Source organism: Zonotrichia leucophrys, chromosome 1, assembly GCF_028769735.1.
Source record: "Zonotrichia leucophrys gambelii isolate GWCS_2022_RI chromosome 1, RI_Zleu_2.0, whole genome shotgun sequence".
Taxonomy (NCBI): Eukaryota; Metazoa; Chordata; class Aves; order Passeriformes; family Passerellidae; genus Zonotrichia; species Zonotrichia leucophrys.
In genome coordinates this window covers 80,089,089-80,106,233 of record NC_088169.1, presented here as the reverse complement: position 1 = coordinate 80,106,233, position 17,145 = coordinate 80,089,089, and positions in this window count along the sequence as shown.

Here is a 17,145-nt window from a genome sequence, read left to right as displayed (position 1 = left end):
GGGAACACCTCATGAGAAAGTACAAAAAGAAGACACTAAAATGACAGCTCTAATCATTTCAATGATCCTGAAGTTTTTTGCACAGAATTTTTTCCTCTATTTGCACAGAAACATTTGTAGTACAAAACAACATGAAAATCAGAGATAAGTGTCTGGCTGTGGCATTTCCAGCCCTTCAGAAAAGCTTGGAGGGCTTCTGCAGGAGTCTAGGGATGAGTCAGGTTAAGAAGGAGACAATCCATCCTATCTGAACACTTACTAAGAATCTTCATTTTCAGATCAAAGACAGATTTTCTGTGCTGGTAAAAACTTTCCTACTTGCAGTTTTTGTTCTGCCTAGCCCCCATTCTGTCATGCAGTGGGGGACAAAACATCAGTGCAATGACGGTGACTTCTCTAACGTTCAAAGAAAGCAATTTAGAGACCCCCTACCTCTTCTCAGACAGGAGTCACAGCCACAGAGAAGAAAGCATTTTGCAGAAGGCATGTCAGCCTTCAGTTGCAGGGAGGACTCCTGGCTGTGGAGAGAAATGCGTGGTTTCATAGGAGAGCAGACAAGGAAATTGTAACAGCAGGTGAATGTCAAGTTCTTCCTCCCTAATTTAACTTCTTCAGATGTTGTATTTTCCCCAGTGGTACCAAGGGTCTTTCTTTGCATATATTTAACTCACATCCTCACTTAAACTTGCTTTTCTAGGCTTCCAGATACTACATAAATTTCTTCCAGCACCTGAAACCATGCCCGTCCTGGTGTGCAGAATGGCTCCTTACAGGATTTAATGAGCCAGACACGCAAAGATGTGGTGACCAGCCCGGGCAGTGGAACCTTGCAGTGTCCCTTGGGCCACTGCCATAGATGAAGCCTTAACTGAGAGGATGGTGAGGCACTGGCACAGATTGCCCAGAGCAGCTGTGGCTGCCCCATCCCTGGAAGTGTCCAAGGCCAGGTTGGATGGTGCTTGGAGCAACCTGGGATAGTGGGAGGCATCCCTGCCCATGGCAGGGCGTTGGAAACTGGATGATATTTAAGGTCCCTTCCAACCCAAACCATTCTGTGATTCTGTGAGTCCATGTTGGTTTATCAGGGATGAGCAAATGCAGGCCAGTTAAGGGAGTCTCTATCCACAGGCATGTGAGTTGTAATTCTGCCACTGTTTTGATGTGACTTGCATCTTCCACTACCTTTGGAATAACTTTCTGCAGCACACATAACCTGAGCTTCCAGGAGCCATTGGACAGCCACCAGCACCTCCTGCAGAGATGGATTTTAAAAGCCAGGGTGAATCCACGGAATTCCACTGGGTGAATCAGTGGACACTGCTGCTCTGAGGCTATTGCCCAGTGAAGACAGAAAGTACAAAGAACCAGCTGCACAGAAGCCACTTCCAGCTGTCCCACTTGGCTAGTTCTTGGCTTGCTCAGACATGTCACAGATTGCCCTCCAGGGAAAAATGCTGCTGTATTCAGGCCAAGCAGAGAGAGCAGCTGCCTGCTGCAGCCTACTGAGCAGTTACATGGCAGTGTTTCTAAGGTCATTTATATGGCAAATATATATTAAAAAAAAAAAAAAAAGAGAGAGAAACTGTGAATATAATTTTTCTAAGTCAGTTTAAGGCATTTATTTCAAATAACAGAAAATTAAATGCATTAAGTGTTAACACAATGATAGAAGGTGATCATATCTCTACAGAACAGCACGAGAGGATTGAAGCAGCATGAGTATTTAAGCCTTAATGCACATAAAAGGTAATATGGTGATTTTATTAATTCTGCTAGGTCACTCTAGTTGTCTTCAGTAACTTCAGCAGTCTCCCTGAGAATGGTGTTTGCAATCGCCTGTTGGGGCATTAGCAATGCCTTAATACAAACAGGAAGGATTTCTCCTGGGAATTATTTCCTAGGAAAACCTAAATATGCTATTTAAAGGTAGTTGTGAATTGATTTGTTGCAAGGAGACCAAGTTCCTGTCACTCTCCATCCTGCTAAAAGCAAAGCAGAGTTAACAGTTTCTGTGCATTTGGGGTTGAAGATTAATACCTGGAGTTGTGGAGCTGCTGCCTGCAGAGCTTCCAGTGCAAATCTGTGCCTTCCAGCACAGACCGAAATACAGCCACAGGGGGAGGATTGCTGTTGTCTACCCTCAGATATCTGCAGTGGTGGTGCTTCCCTCTGAGCCAGTCATCCTTGGATGCTCTGTGTTCAGTGAAGAGATCTCAGATGTAAAGTCATCTAACCTAATGGTAGTATCGACTTTAGGACATCTTCTGGGAACAGATTATTTGTCTTCAGTGACCATTAAGGACTCCAGATGATAATCATCTTAGCCATAAACTTCTATTTAGATCCTATGGATTTTGCCTCCAGGGCATAATTTCCTATTGTTGTTTCATGTATTTGCTTTAATATTTAATTAAAATTTAATTGCTTTACTATTTAATTGAATATAAATATTTTGAATTTACTCCTACAAGAGAGAGATAGATTAGCAAACTGGAGAGAGGTAGAAGACAGCCATTAAGAGGACCAGGGCCTGGAATATATGACATATGGGAAGAATATAAAGGTTTCAACTTACCTCCTTCTGTGATCCTATCTATTTCTGTGCTTTCTGTCCTAAGAAATAAAATGTTTTCTATTCTACTGAAATTTCTCCATTGCTATGTATAAATATTATTTTCCTTTCATTAATTATTATGTGTAAATCTAATTTAGTAGGTCTTCAGGAAATATCACTTTACATTATCCCTACTTACTGTTAACTTTTAATAGTACTAATTAATTAATGCAAACCTCAAAAACCATGTTACTCTACAGGACATGGAAAAATTTACCCCTGAAGAAAAAAGACAATGCTCTGATCAAGTCCTTTTCCCATTTCAAAGTTTTGCCATCACATGCTGCCTGTTTTGGAATGCACCCACACGTAGCCCGATGGAGCCAGCAGCCCTTGAGCTGTGCATCAGTGCAGCTGGTGAGGCAGAGAGACCTAGTCAGCACTCAGCATTAGCCAGCTCGACCAGAAACCCATTTTTCCTCCTTCCATCCTTTAAAAACTTGATGTTTAGGATTGTTGCAGTTTCCATGGTCTAGAGCTGTGAACCAAGTAGATACCTGGAGATGCAGGACTTCTTCAGCACACAGCAGAGTCAGAGCAAGAGGTGCCAGGAGAAGAGCAGTGCTCCAAGATTGCAGGAAAATACAGCCCTGTAATGCTGCCAAGTGCCTGGCTTTGTCTGTGCTTTACAGCCCTCTCCTTTTGGAAAACAGTATCATTTCTCCTAGGCCAGAGGTAATCAGATTGTTATGCTCAGTGATAAGTTTGAGCCATTTATTGAAAAATTACTTATGAGTAATAGCAAACTGAAATAAGATCAGAAGACCAACATAATTCCCCTCTAAAATTACCCAAAGGCCTGGTGAATTGGAGTGTGGGGGGCTGTGGTTTGGCCACCCTCTTCAAAGAAACTACAGCCTCTGACCCCCTGTCATGTTGTTCCCTTGTGCTGGACGTAGGTAAGTGTGGGAGCAGCACTCCCCATATGAGAGCCCAGAGAACTGCCTTGCTCCAGCTGGTGCTACAGGAGAGGTTGTGATCTTCAAAGCAGTCTCTACTTTAAGAATTTTGTTTGATATAATTCATTGCTTTTTAAAAGTAACTTGATTATTGATTCAGATAACAAGGTAAGAAAAGAAGATAAAAACACAGCAAATTGCACAAAAAGCTAGGAGAAAAGCTGTTCTACAAGATGCAGTCCCTCTGGGTTGTCCTTGCCCTTGCATGAGTAGCCCAGGGCCACAATTCCTCTGAGGGGATCATGCCCCAGCATGGGTCACCTACAGCTGCAGTCCCCTTGGGTGTGCCTTCTCTGGCATGGAGCACCTATTTCCAAGAGTACTCCAACCATTTTCCCAACGTTTCCTTCCACATGCTTCCCTTACTGTCTCTTCTCCTATTTCTTAACCCTTGCAGCTCCCTCCTTAAATAGTTTTTAGCATGAGTTTTTTGGCACCTGTGCATTGGTATTGTGTCTCAGTGAGCTAGGAAATGGTGTAGTAGATAATCCTTTGAATAAGTGCTTTAAGTGTGATGGTAGGAGTTTGATCTATGGCTGAGAAGCAATCTAGCTGTGTAAGACTGATAGTAGGTAGATGATATTGCCAGCTATATTAAGACTCATTCAAATTGCAAAAAGAATGTTGAGAAGCTGGAAAGCATTCAGAAAATCTGCAAAGCTGAAATAAGAGTTGAGATTCAAACTTTGTAGTGACTCTTACTAATTTAGCTATCCAAAGATTGTTAAAAATTACCAGAGAAAACAAAGCTTTGTCTATCTCAGGCTAGTTCTGTAGCAAGGCAGGGAACTGACATTGAGAAATTACTTGGAGCTTGGATTGAGTGCTCATCACTGGATGTCTTTAGATCACTCTGACCTTAAATTTGTCTGTTCTTAAACAGGACTCCATCTATATCTCTGAAAAATAAGCTGTCATTCAGGTTGAAGATACAGGACTGACAGTACACCCAGGAAAGTTGTTTGGTTGATGGTAAACAAAAGCCAGACAATGTGGTGAAATTAATCCCTTCTATGATTTAAAAAAAATATATGTATTATTCATGTAGAGAAGAAATTAAAAGCCTGAGAGATACAAAATGCCTCTTGGTGTTGAGCAGATCCTGTCTGGAAACTTCCTGCAGTGTGTCTGCCTAATGAGCACCATGGCAGGACTCCTGCCCTGGTCAACTTTGCTAGGAACCACTGAGGGAGAAGTGGGTAATTTATAAGCACTAATCCATAATTTATAATATTTATTTCTTATTTTACCACCTGCTTTTTTCCTTTCTTAAGTCATATTTTTAATCAAGGGACAGTTTCATTTTATTGACTGCAATACTGAAAGCATGAGACTTGAACAATATTTCTCCAGTACACTTTCTGAGGGAATTTAGCATTTGCAAAGGAATTACTCATCATACACCCTGTAGGAAGAAATAAATTCTCTTCCAAATTGCCAATGAAGGTGTTTTTAATTTTTCTTTTCCTTCTTTCTTGTTTGCTCTGATTTCAAGATCCAGAGGTGTTTTTGACATTAGATCATTGCTTTGACGTGGTTTCTTCACAGGGGACTAATTTTAGGGGACAATAGAGTTTATCATGTGAAGGAGAATTACTCATTGCTTAGAAAAACTAAGCAAAAGAGAAAAACTTCAAATTGCCAAAAGCACTCACTAGAAACTCAAACTACAAATGTTTTAGATAACTGAAAGGGGTCTTCCATGTTCCTGCACAGATATATTAGAAAGGATAATGGATACACTTTTGGCAGGACACAAGACATCAGCTGTAGCAGCTTTCAGGGCTTTCAACTAGGTCATCAAATTAGAATTAGTAGTGATAGAGCAATGACATCCTAAGATTTATTATAGGGAAAACTGCTGTGTTGGGTGTTCCTGCTGCATCCCACAGGACTACTGTGGTACCTGCTGTGTGAGTGCTTACCTAGACACTGTCACAGCCTCTTGCTCCTCAACAGCAGAAACCAGGGACCGAGTTTTGCATGGGCCTGCAGCAAGTTAGGGACATATGTTTCACCGAATTTCAGGGTTGTGCATCTTGAAGTCAGTGTCAATACAAGCTTTCAGGATTTGGAAGAAGATAATTTAGCATGTATGCCTTGGTAAGCATTTGAAGGTTTGCAAATGATGCAGAGATACCGATCCTTGTTCTATGATGGTCCTGAAAAATTGAACAAAATCCAAGTTATGCATTTTAATGGACTGTGAACATGTCAGCATATCTCAGCTGACCTTTCAGCTGTCTTTCATGTCGTCAACGTCCCTTTCTAGTTGGGAAGCAATGTGCAGTAATTTAAAACTCTTACAAAAGTTTTGTCAAGTTCCTAGTATGTGATAGGCAACACTGAAATAATATTCATTGATTTAATCACCTCATATTTACCTAGGCAAAACAACCTTTCCCATGAAATGTTTTTCTGCTGGGTAGCTGCTTCAGTGGCAATTAAAGTATCAATCCTTCTGCCTATTGGTTTAGGGCCCTTCTGAATTCTCCTCCATGTAATAGAATCACATCAAAGGCCAAAGATGAGTAAATTGTGCTCCTTCTTTCCTTATTTGTCAGGAAAGGCACAAATCACTAAGCTGTCTTATTTTCCTGCTCTCCTAGCTAGAGCACTGAGCAAGCTGGCAGGCAAACAGGTCTCCACCAGCCCGGGGAGCAGCAAGGCAGAAGGTGTCCATTCTGCCCAGCAGTCAGACATCTCCATGCTTAGTTGGGTCTCTTTTTTTCTTGAATAATCAATATTCTTCTATATTTTTCCCCTGAAAGGCTGGTCCTTGCATCAATGTCTACTTGAATTGTTGTCCTTTTTCTAACCTTTGCTTTTCTCTCTGGATGAAGAGGCAGAAGAATATATAAACAAAGTACAACAAGATACATGGAAAAAGTAGCTCAGGGAAACCACATTGAGGCTGTGTATGAAAAGGCAGCTTTAACTAAAAAAAGTTTCCAGGAGGAAACAACAGTCAAGTTGAAGCAGCTGTTTTCTCTGCAGTCTTTTGGCTGGTTGGATATTCTGGCCATGACCTGGGTGAGTCACAGTAGTGTGGGCTGCTCTACCAGCCAGGGTAGTGATGCTGGCGTTGGTGTGAGTCCAGTGCTGAAACAGAAGTTGTCTCAGCAGCCAACTGCCTGTATATGCCCTCTCCTTTGCATCCTAATGCCCGGTTCCCTCCCACATGCTTCCATCTGTGCAGGTCCCTCTAATGAACAGCCTCTGCACCACCACCTATTGCAATGTCATTTCTGTTGCTCACACCAAGTGGATTCTTCTAGTCTTCAGACTTATGGTGTCAATTATAGCCTGGCTTTCTGCCAGGGCAGGATCCCAGGACACCTGCTTTTGTCCTATAAACTATTTTCAAAGCTAAGCTACTTTGATTGTCTGAGCACAGAGAGGAGCAAATTGCCTGGGAGACGCTGCTCTGGACATGATAAGATGGTGCTATCAGGAGCCAGCATGCCTGTGGTGACTGTGATAAGCAGAGGCATTCCTCCTCTCTGTGCTCTTTTTGCCTGAGGAGATCATGTGGCTTGTTATTCCGGATGAATACGTTGGATTATTTCCCAAAGCATGGGGTGGCAGTGCCTCTGTCCTGCGAATGCAGGGCAGGCAAAAGCTGGGTAACTCTGCAGTGGGGCGGATTATGGAACTGCCGCTGGGTGTACGGGCGCGTTTCATCTGCTGCCCTCTCCCAGTTCCTGGCTGAAATATAAAAATTTTACTCCTCAGAAAAAATTACTGTTGTTTGGATGTTTTTAACTTTCTCTGAAAGCAGATTAGAGTCACTAAAGCACCCTCCAGTGCCCACAGAAACTACCCCAATCCAAAGTGAAATGCGAGCACTAAATAAGTGGCATTTGAAAATATAATTTGTGAATAAGATTAGAATGCAATTGAATATCCCATTGGAGAGAAGAAGAATGGCAGAAATTTTTGTGCATGGCCATGTCAGAAATGCAGGAATTTGGATGCCAGACCCACATGGGCTTCATAACTGTATTGGTAGTGATTTCCTGAAAACCTGTAAACATTTTGCACACATGGACTTTGGATTTTCTTTCAGTCAAAATGGACAATTTGTGAGGTCCCTTATTACCAATCATTTTTCTCATTTTCCTCTTTGGATAGCTAGACTTTCGCAATGCAAAAGTTCAGTATTCAGGGAAAAAGGAAAAAAAAATGTGAAACTGAAAATAAAATGTAATCTTTATTGGAAAGAGCAATTTCTGATAAGTACAGAAATACTGCTGAGAGCAATAGGAGTTCTGATGACAGATGCTGATCACCAAGAATACCTCATTTATTATCTTGACATGTCATTCTGGTGCTCTTAATATCTTTAATCATTGTCAAGCAAGAACAAGAATCCAAAATAACTGAACAGCTGCTTGGTTCCATTTTTCTTGGTATGGAAATGAAATCTTTGCTTTTACTCCAGCTCCCTGGATAAATACTTTCTTTCATGGATTTTATTTCATTCTAATCCTCCTGGTGTATATGTGAAAGCAATTGTGTGTATAAATACACAGAGCAGCTGTAGTCATATTGGATAATAGGCCTATAATTACTTCTCTGATTTAAAGCCTAACAGTTTATTCCACAACTGTTGTGAGCATTTTTATTAATATTGCAATAATTTTGCTGCCCTTTTGCTAAGTTACATACCATTGTCTCCCCAAATAAATGAAGTACTTACAGTAGAAGGGATAATTAGAATGTAGCTCAGTATGGAAATACTTAACTCTCAAATATCTGGCTCAATCTACTTACAAGAAGAACTTGGTAACAAATACTAAGAGGAACATGGATTAAAACTGAAGCTCCTTTGTGCCACTTTATTGAACGTGCTCAAACCAAACCATGGGGTGAAACTACACATTTAATCAGGGCTTTAAACATCTCAGGTTTCCTGAAGTGATTTCTCATGACCCTGGATATGATCAATAAGTGAAAATGTGTTTCCTTTAAAGGTATACATGTTTTTTAGTGGGCCAGGATTGCCCCATTATGAATCAGTTTCTGAATTTCCTAGAATTTCCCCAGGAGTTCTACAGTTTTAAATTTGCTGCACTTCTAAGTGATGAGCTTATAGCTTTAGTTAATAAAACACCAAGAAAATGGAAGACAGCAAGTATTACGCCAATTTTTATAGGTAGCTCCAGGTAACTACAGATCCAAAAGATTGACCACTGCACTAAGCAAATAACTCAAAACAGTGACAGAGAATTGGTTGGTAGTCACAAATCTACTCGAATTCTTTGGAGAAGTCAATGAGGACGCTGTAATGGGTGTCTGGTAAGCATGGTGTACTTAGGGTCCTTAAAACAACTTTCTATATGGTCCTACAAGAAAAAATCATCAAAGAAAATAGGCTAATGTGCAAAATCAGAGGTCCCTCAGAGGGAATACTTGGTTGCAACATCAGAAATAAAAGATAGGAGGCCATGAGTTTTAATATCACAGTTAAAAGAATAATTTCAGAAGGCTCTGTGATAGAATCTGGGCAGTTCAAGATATCCACAAATTTTTCACAAAAGTGTTGTACCAAAGTGTGCAAATAATTATAAAATTATTCAGGATAGTCAGAAGTCAAGATGACTACAAACACTTACAAAAATGTTAGATTAAATTTTATGTTTGTTAGTGATAGCTACTCCACATTCCAAAAAATAGCTCTAATTGTGTATATTGGGTTAAAATATAGGCCTATATTTTTATAGGCCTCAGCATTTTTATTCAGAAAAGAAATCTAAGAGTCATCAGCAGTCATTGTGGAAATGAGATTTCCTCTGAAAATATCAGCTACATTCTTAGATGTTGTTCAAATGGAATTTGTATTGGGAACTCTAAGGAAAGTAATTGAAAATACAGGTAAAAATATACTTCTTTCTCATCAATAAAGCACCCTTATCTTCAAATTGGTGTATTTTTGTGATCTTCCATCTCACATAGGGCATAGCTGAACTGCAGAAAGGGCAGAAAAGGACAGCAGTAGCAGCATTCCACCACAGAGGAAGACATATATTAGGATATTACATCTTAGAGAGAAACACCAAAATGTTTTATGATAAAGACCTGGAAGTACTGGAAACATTGAACACTTGTGCAGAGAACATGCCTGGTAAACAATCATTAACCCCTTTTCCTAATACAGAATTAGAGGGACTCTGAAATTCCTAAGCAATGATTTTGAAATAAATGGAAACCAGTTCTTTATTTATATAGAGTTAACTTGGGGTAAGTTGAGGAGTCCAAAATGTAAATGGTGCTAAAAATAGAATCATATGAAGTTTATAAAGCAAATGTTTCGTAGATCCCTTGATGGCTATTTTAATGAGATTGTTTAAAGAAAATCTCTGGTTCAGATGTTCCCTAGGAGACTTCCCCAGCCATCTTTGCCAGTAAGGATCACTACATACTTTGAGTTATTCTATTTCTTACGTTCTTTCTCTAAGCATCTTGTGCTAGTCACCTTCATAGACAGGACATATGGGCTGTTAGTGTCACCCTGTGTTCTTGTATTCTAAATTTGCTGTGTAAATTGCATGTAAGTTGGCAGTATTCACTTAATTTGTATCAATTTCTCTTCAAGAAGCACCAGATTTTTGGTTTAGCTAAGTGATCTGACTTCAGGTTACCTTCTGTCAGATGACATTTGTCTCACGCAAGATCAATTACATCACTACAGTTGAAATCCCAACCCTATTTTTGAACCATGCTCTTGGAATCAGAGGCTCATACGCTCTGTGTTCAACTAAGCGTTTTAAGGTGTATAACAATTGTCTGGGTGATCAGCTCTGATCTATTAGGCCCTGTAAAACTGTTTGTATTGATGTTCATTTACATAAATTTCCATTACTGTCTTCATCTGCCATCATGTTTTTGGGAAAGGTTCATCTGAAGTTCAGACATAGAGTTCCTGGGTGTGACTGACCTGGCTGGCATGCTGCCAAAATAAATTACAGCTTTCACTGACTAAATGGATTCAAGTGCAGCTGTCTGAGCTGCCAGAGCTGCTGAAACATCAGGTCATTGAGGGGGCTGGATGTCAGCTACATGCACTTGTGCAAAGGGAAGGGATTGCTTTTTGAAGGAAGAAAGGGAACATCAGGCTGCTTAGCTACAGACACACAGCAGGGTGGGTCTGAACCAGGCACTCAGCAGAGGAGGAGGTCTGGCCTGCTGAAGCTATTATTATTCAGGGAAAAAGGATCGGATACAGCTTACTGGATGCTATCTGTATGTGTTATCTGTATCCCCATCCACATATACACGTATTCATGTAAACGTGTGCACATCAGGATTTGGAATAACATGTGTCTTTACAGAAGAGGCTAGTTAAAACTGCATGCAAATAAACTTTCATCTACCAATGGAAAAAAAACCCAAAAAAACACCTTCAAATTGCCTCCCCCCCTCCACCTCCTCTCCAAGCTTAGGGGCTTGGTTTGCTGCTTTATACCCTGAGCCCATGAATACCTGTCCAGTAGTTACCTGTGTGGCCAGAAAAATGTGCGTGCAGATTATTCTCCAGACTTTCTGAAGCTACCTCTGAAGCATAATGCCATTACAAAGACTTTCTAGCCATGCTGAGAGCCCAGAAAACCAAATTTAAAGTCAGGCATCCTAAACACAAGCAGCCAAAGTGAATGGTTTTTTTAAAGAAACTAAAACCATCATAATAGCTGCTTAAAGCATAGTAAGGAATTTTACAGATTTCTGCTTGTGGATGAAAATCTTCTCTGCATTGATAGCTAAAAATGTGTTTAAAGGCCTTTCTGTATTAACACCCACAGTAAATGAATAGGACAAATTGCACTTCCTTACTAGCATTCCAATCTGGAGGCGATGACTAAGAAATATTCATAATTCATAGCTATGACATCAAACCCGTGAATATTGTGTTTCTAGCCTTTACACTGTGAGTGGCAATCTCAGTCTCTGGGAACAGAATTTTATTTTTTTTGTTTGCATGGAGTGGGACTTTCACGCATCCTATGCAGCAAACCAATCTGATCTCTTTCCTTCTGTGACAGTGGGACCTGCCTAGGGAATGAGGGAAATGCTGGGGATGTTGTCTACCTAGACTTTATTGAAGTCCTTGAAAATGTCTCTAGCAGCATTCTCCTGGAGAAATTGGCTTGGACAGGTGCTCACGGCTTGGACAGGGGCATTCTGCTGGGTGAAAAACTGGCTGGTTGTTGGAACCCAAAGGGTGGTGGTGGCTGGAGTTACATCCAGCTGGTCACAAGCAGGGTTGCCCAGGACTCAGTCAGTACTGGGGACAGTTCTGCTTATTAGACAACTGCATCACTGTGCCTTCCTTAGCCTCTTCTGTTAACAATCTCTGAAAGGTCTCATTGTTTCCTTTGTAGTCAGCAAAGTCCATAAAGCATGTCCAATTCAGGCCTGTTTTAAGGCATCCTCTGTGGTTAGTTTTTCTTGGTTCTTGGTTCTTGCTATCTTTGTTTCTCAGTGTCAAGATGTGATGAACCAGTCTGCAGAGGTATGAAATACTGAGGCACCTTATTTAGTCAGTGGAGGGAATGCTTTGACACTCTTGAGAAGTACCAGAATATTTTCAGTGAGTGTACAGGGCAGCTGAGTGCCTGCCTTTGGCACTCTAGATTTTTGAACAATGCAATAGCTAAGTTAGGTACCACAGGTATTCAGGTCTGGAAACAGCTCCCACTTCCCTTTTACACGTTTCTTGTTAACATATGGGTCAAGGGGAGAATAAAAGCATGTGTATTTCCTCCCTATCCACTCCTGAGGGAACAAGTCTGCTCTGTGTTTGTATGAGTGCAAGTGTGTGTCAGCAAACAATAATGATGTTTAAGCTATTGCTGAATTTCTGGTAAATTTTTCCATGAAGTGCAAAGCTAATTCTGAAGTAAATATTATATATAGACAACAATTCTTGATAAATAAGAACAAAATTAACTGCAATCTCACACCGTTTTCTTATGTCTCATATATGAGTGCCAAATCCTAAGTGCCTATGGTCATTCAAAAAGAAAAAGAAATTAAATTTAAACCTGAGGATTTCTTTAAAAAAAAAAAAGTGCAGTATTATTTAGGAGGCCAGCTGTCTATAATCTCTCTTCAAGTTTTTCCTAAAAATGTGGATTCAGCACAAACTTCTAATTTCTTTGTTCCCTAGGATAAGAATATTTCTCTGTGAGGCCTTTAAAGTTCCGCATTAAGATAAATAAAAGGACTAAACAAAAGACAAGGAAAAAAAAAGAAATTTTAGACACTGCAACTACCAAATCCAGTCACTGTGCTATTGGTGATGGGTACAAGAAGGCCACTGCTCCGCGTTCGAGTGGAGTCTGATTTCAAGCATCTGCTTTGACATTTAAGCAGATGAATCATTAAATGCAACGACTACCTGGAGGCAGGGATGCACTTCATTGTTTTTTTCTGCTAGCAGTACACTTTATTCTAAACTATAAGGATGTTTCAAGACTTTGCGTCAGTGGATCCTGCTTATTTAAAAACAAAACCAGATCTTTCTTTTCCAAGTTTGTTTGTGAGAAGTTCATAAAGTGAGACCCTTGAGTTACCTCACCATCTTCTTTGATCAGAAACAGATTCTCTTCAGCAATTGCTAATTTTTTTCCAAATAATGTGAACCCCAATTCCAAAATGTTTGACCGAGACAGCTGAAAAACTGAACTGAAGCTGACATTGTATGTGCTTGTACTTCTGCAGTACTCAGGAGTGGAGAAGGTAAGAAGGGGCAAATGTGCAGATTTCAGAATTCAGACACAACAGGTGGCTTACAGCTGATTATTGACTCACAGATGTAAAACTAGGAGTTTCATAGTATAGCAGGATATGCTCATGGCTGAACTCAACCACTTACTTGACATTTTGACTCCTCAAAGAATAATGCTGTCGCTACCATCAGACAAAATTCTCATTTCTTCTCTTAGGTGGTACTTGCACATCCATTTCATCCCCATTTCTCTCTAAGTAAACTGCTAAGAGGAAACAAAAACTTTACTTTCAGGAAGCACTTAAAGGAAGAATGTTGAATACGCAGTGGAAGAAGACTCTCTCAACTTCATGTCATAAGCATATTGGGTGGGATGGCAAATAGGGAAGAAGGCAGAAAGGAGTGGGAAAGCATGGAGAGAAAAATAGCTATGCCAGTAAATCAATTTCTATTCTAGAAATAATAAAAATTATGATGGCTTGCACCAACTTGAAATAACAGTGGGAGTAAGGAGAAAACTCCCCAACTAGAAAGTTCTAGATGTAAGATTTGTTGCTGTGTTTCATTATGAAGCAAGAGGAAGAGGCAGAAACTTTCACAAGGTTCTTGGACAACATCAGCCAGGCAAAGGTGGAGTTGGACAGCAGGAGGGCATGGTTACATACCCACAGCAGAACATTAAATAACCTGGATTTAGTCTTGCTGCACAGAGGCTCAGGCAGAAGGCTAAGAGGGATTCCTTTCCTTCAGCTACAGATCACCTGAGCCTAATGCCTAAACTATGGTATGGAACAGATTTGTGTAGGACAAATAGAACACAAAAAGATATCAAAGCACACTAAGAATTTTGGCTCCTCTACGGCTGAACTGCTAAGAGATTGCCAAGACTTGTTTGAGAGATACTGTCTAAATATATTGTATCTTAAAAGGTATGAATGACTCAGAGGTGTTCCACCTGCTGCACAGAGTAACCCAACAAATGTGGAAAGCAGTCACTTTTACTAAATAAACCGAGTCTGTGACCTGGAAAACATTAAGGCTAAATGCCCTCCACTAACTCAGGATGACTCCTGTAGGTAAAAAAAAAAAAAAACAAAACCTCTCAGTGCAGGATGTTAGAGAAAAATATTGGTAATTCTAGATAAACCAAGCAGCTTCCTCGCCACACACTTTGGACAAAAAGAAAGAGAAGCAGAAAACACTGGGATCCAAACCAAAGCAAACCACCACATTGCAGAAAACCCTCCAGCAAAACTTGTGGGGACTCTGTTTGAGTAGATGGCATTTCCAGGCTATTGCCCTGAGGGTGACAATAGCAGTTTATAACAAAGGCCTTCCCTGTCCACTGGAAAGTGCCCTGGAAGTAAATCCAAGATAGAATAAATGAAGATATTGCTGTGATTGACTTCAGCACCACACATATACTAATATGGAGATGAAAAATTCCCAGAGCATTATGTTGGTACCCTGATCTGCCACAGCTAACAAGTCCCAGAGAAAAACAAAACTATGCCTTATTTTCACAGTAAACTGCACAAACTACAGCTCTGGTTTGTACACTGATAAGCACCCTTGTGAGAATGAGAGGTTACTGGAGGGTATCTAAGGGGCCATTGCAGGGAAAGGAGCAAAATGTTTCAAGAACCAAAGTGTCTTTATGTGTGCTATTTTCAGAACAACAGTCTCAGGTTTCTTGCAATGAATTTGTGCATTTTCCTTGGAAATGGACACAATTATCACAATTGAGTCACGACCAGATCATGGCCAGTTAAATGGTAAATCTGCATTGGGCAGTTACAATTGCTAAGGGTCTACTAAATAATATGGTGGAGAGAAAAATAAATGTACTACAATGGCACCTCTGAATGGAGAAATTTCTCTGCAGAAGCATCCCTAACAGAGAGGCAGTTGGTTCAAGATCCAACCCTACATTCAAGTGCATAACCCGTGGGGTGCTTGCAGCAGACAAGAAGACACAGGCATACATAGATTAATGCTGTTTATGATACACAAGGAAAGGATCTCCCAGAATACCAGTTTAGGCCTTCTGCCAGGATGAAATGACTCCTTGAAGAAAAAACAAGCATTTTGTTTACTCCTGCATTAAATTCTTATTATTACTGTAAATGATATTTGTCTTTCCTATTTCTTGGGGGAACCTGAATTAATGAGATGTTCATTCCCTGCATATGGAAACAGAAAAATATATCACTTTTAACACATTGCCTGTGGTCTGTCCTGACAGTTTGGACTTTATTCTGTGGATGTAATTTTCATACAACAAACAGTCAAACCCTCATTCATATCACAACACAAAGCTGGTTTTGTATGTTGTCCAAATGCATTTCCAAGACTCATTGCAAAAGCAAAAGAGAAACATAGGCATGGAGGATCACCAAGAATGCACAGGCTGAGAGGTCCCAAACAGGATATGAATGGATCACAGGCACTTAAGTGATCCATCTCAGACAGTAGAAGAAACTAACCTAAGGTGAAGAGCCAAATGCTAAGTACTTCTGCCTGTGCTGCCTGACTTGTGTAAGGACTACAGTTCTTTGCTACAGCCTCAGGGCATGGCATATGCATGAAGAGCAGTCTGTCAACTGCACAGGTGACCATGAGACTCCTTGATGAAGGAATCCTCAACAGGAAAGAGTAGATAAGCTGCTTCACTTGGGCCAGGAGAGAGGCCCTGTGGGTCCCTCACAGTAGAAACTTCTGCCTCATTATTTTTTATGGAAAAAGGCTGTGGTACTTCACTACTTATACAGGGCTCCCATGAATGGCTCCAAGTCAGGCTACCCAATATGTAATTTTGAGCAGACCTCTGAAAGTGTTACATTTAGGGACAATCTCTGGGTGCAAGGAATAAATCCTAGACTTTGTGTTTTCCTTTTTTCTTTTTCCGTGTGGGCTTGGGGAGTGGAAAATTGCAGTTAACTTTTAATGTAAAGTCTTAGAAGCCTGTCTTTTTAGATAGACTTCTATCTAGTCCAGTTCATCAGGCAAGTGAGAATTTTATCTTCTAATAGTATGTCTGCCATGGACAGCACATGGTTTATAGAAGTGCCTTAGGCAATACTGTTGTCAGCAGCTCACAGACTTGTTAGAGCATCAGTTCCTTATCAAATTCTATTTTCCAATAGGAATCCCTTCTTATGTCATTAAACTAACACTTTAATCTTCTGATGAAGTCTTTCTTTTGATATCAAAACGTACGAAAAAAATAAGAGGGAAAACCTTCCCCTGGAACGTTTCACTCATGGATTCACCATATTTTCCTAATTCCCTTGTTATGAATATTTTTATCAAAATATCAATTAAATAATATTAACGGGTTAGCTATGATTGCAAGTAGAAAATTGTGAAGCATAAGGCATAGAAATATCCAGAGTGCTGGGTAACCATAGAAATCCCACCAAGAAGTTACAGGACCCTTATGTTTCAGACAAGAAACTGTGGAGATGATCACGTTCACCAGTTATACTGCTTGGAAACCCTTCCTTTCCTTTCCCATCTTGATTTTAATATCAAGGATTGAAGTGAGTAGACCTCAATAGAAATAGCCCATGATTGTTTTAGGATCTTAATGTACTTATCAACCAGTAGAACCAATCAGTACAAAGATTAAATTTAGGAGTAGGCATAATATGTATAGTATGTTTAAGAACTTACGTAACAATGTTTTAGCAGAAAAAGTATATAAAAGGGTGGGTTTTGTTTGTTGAGTGGGACACATTTCAGAGGAGTTATGCTCCCTGTCCCCAGCACCCTAAAAAGGAAGTGTCTGCTTATTTGCATCGAATTAGTGTTGGATAAGTTTCTTCATCCTGTTTGGTGAC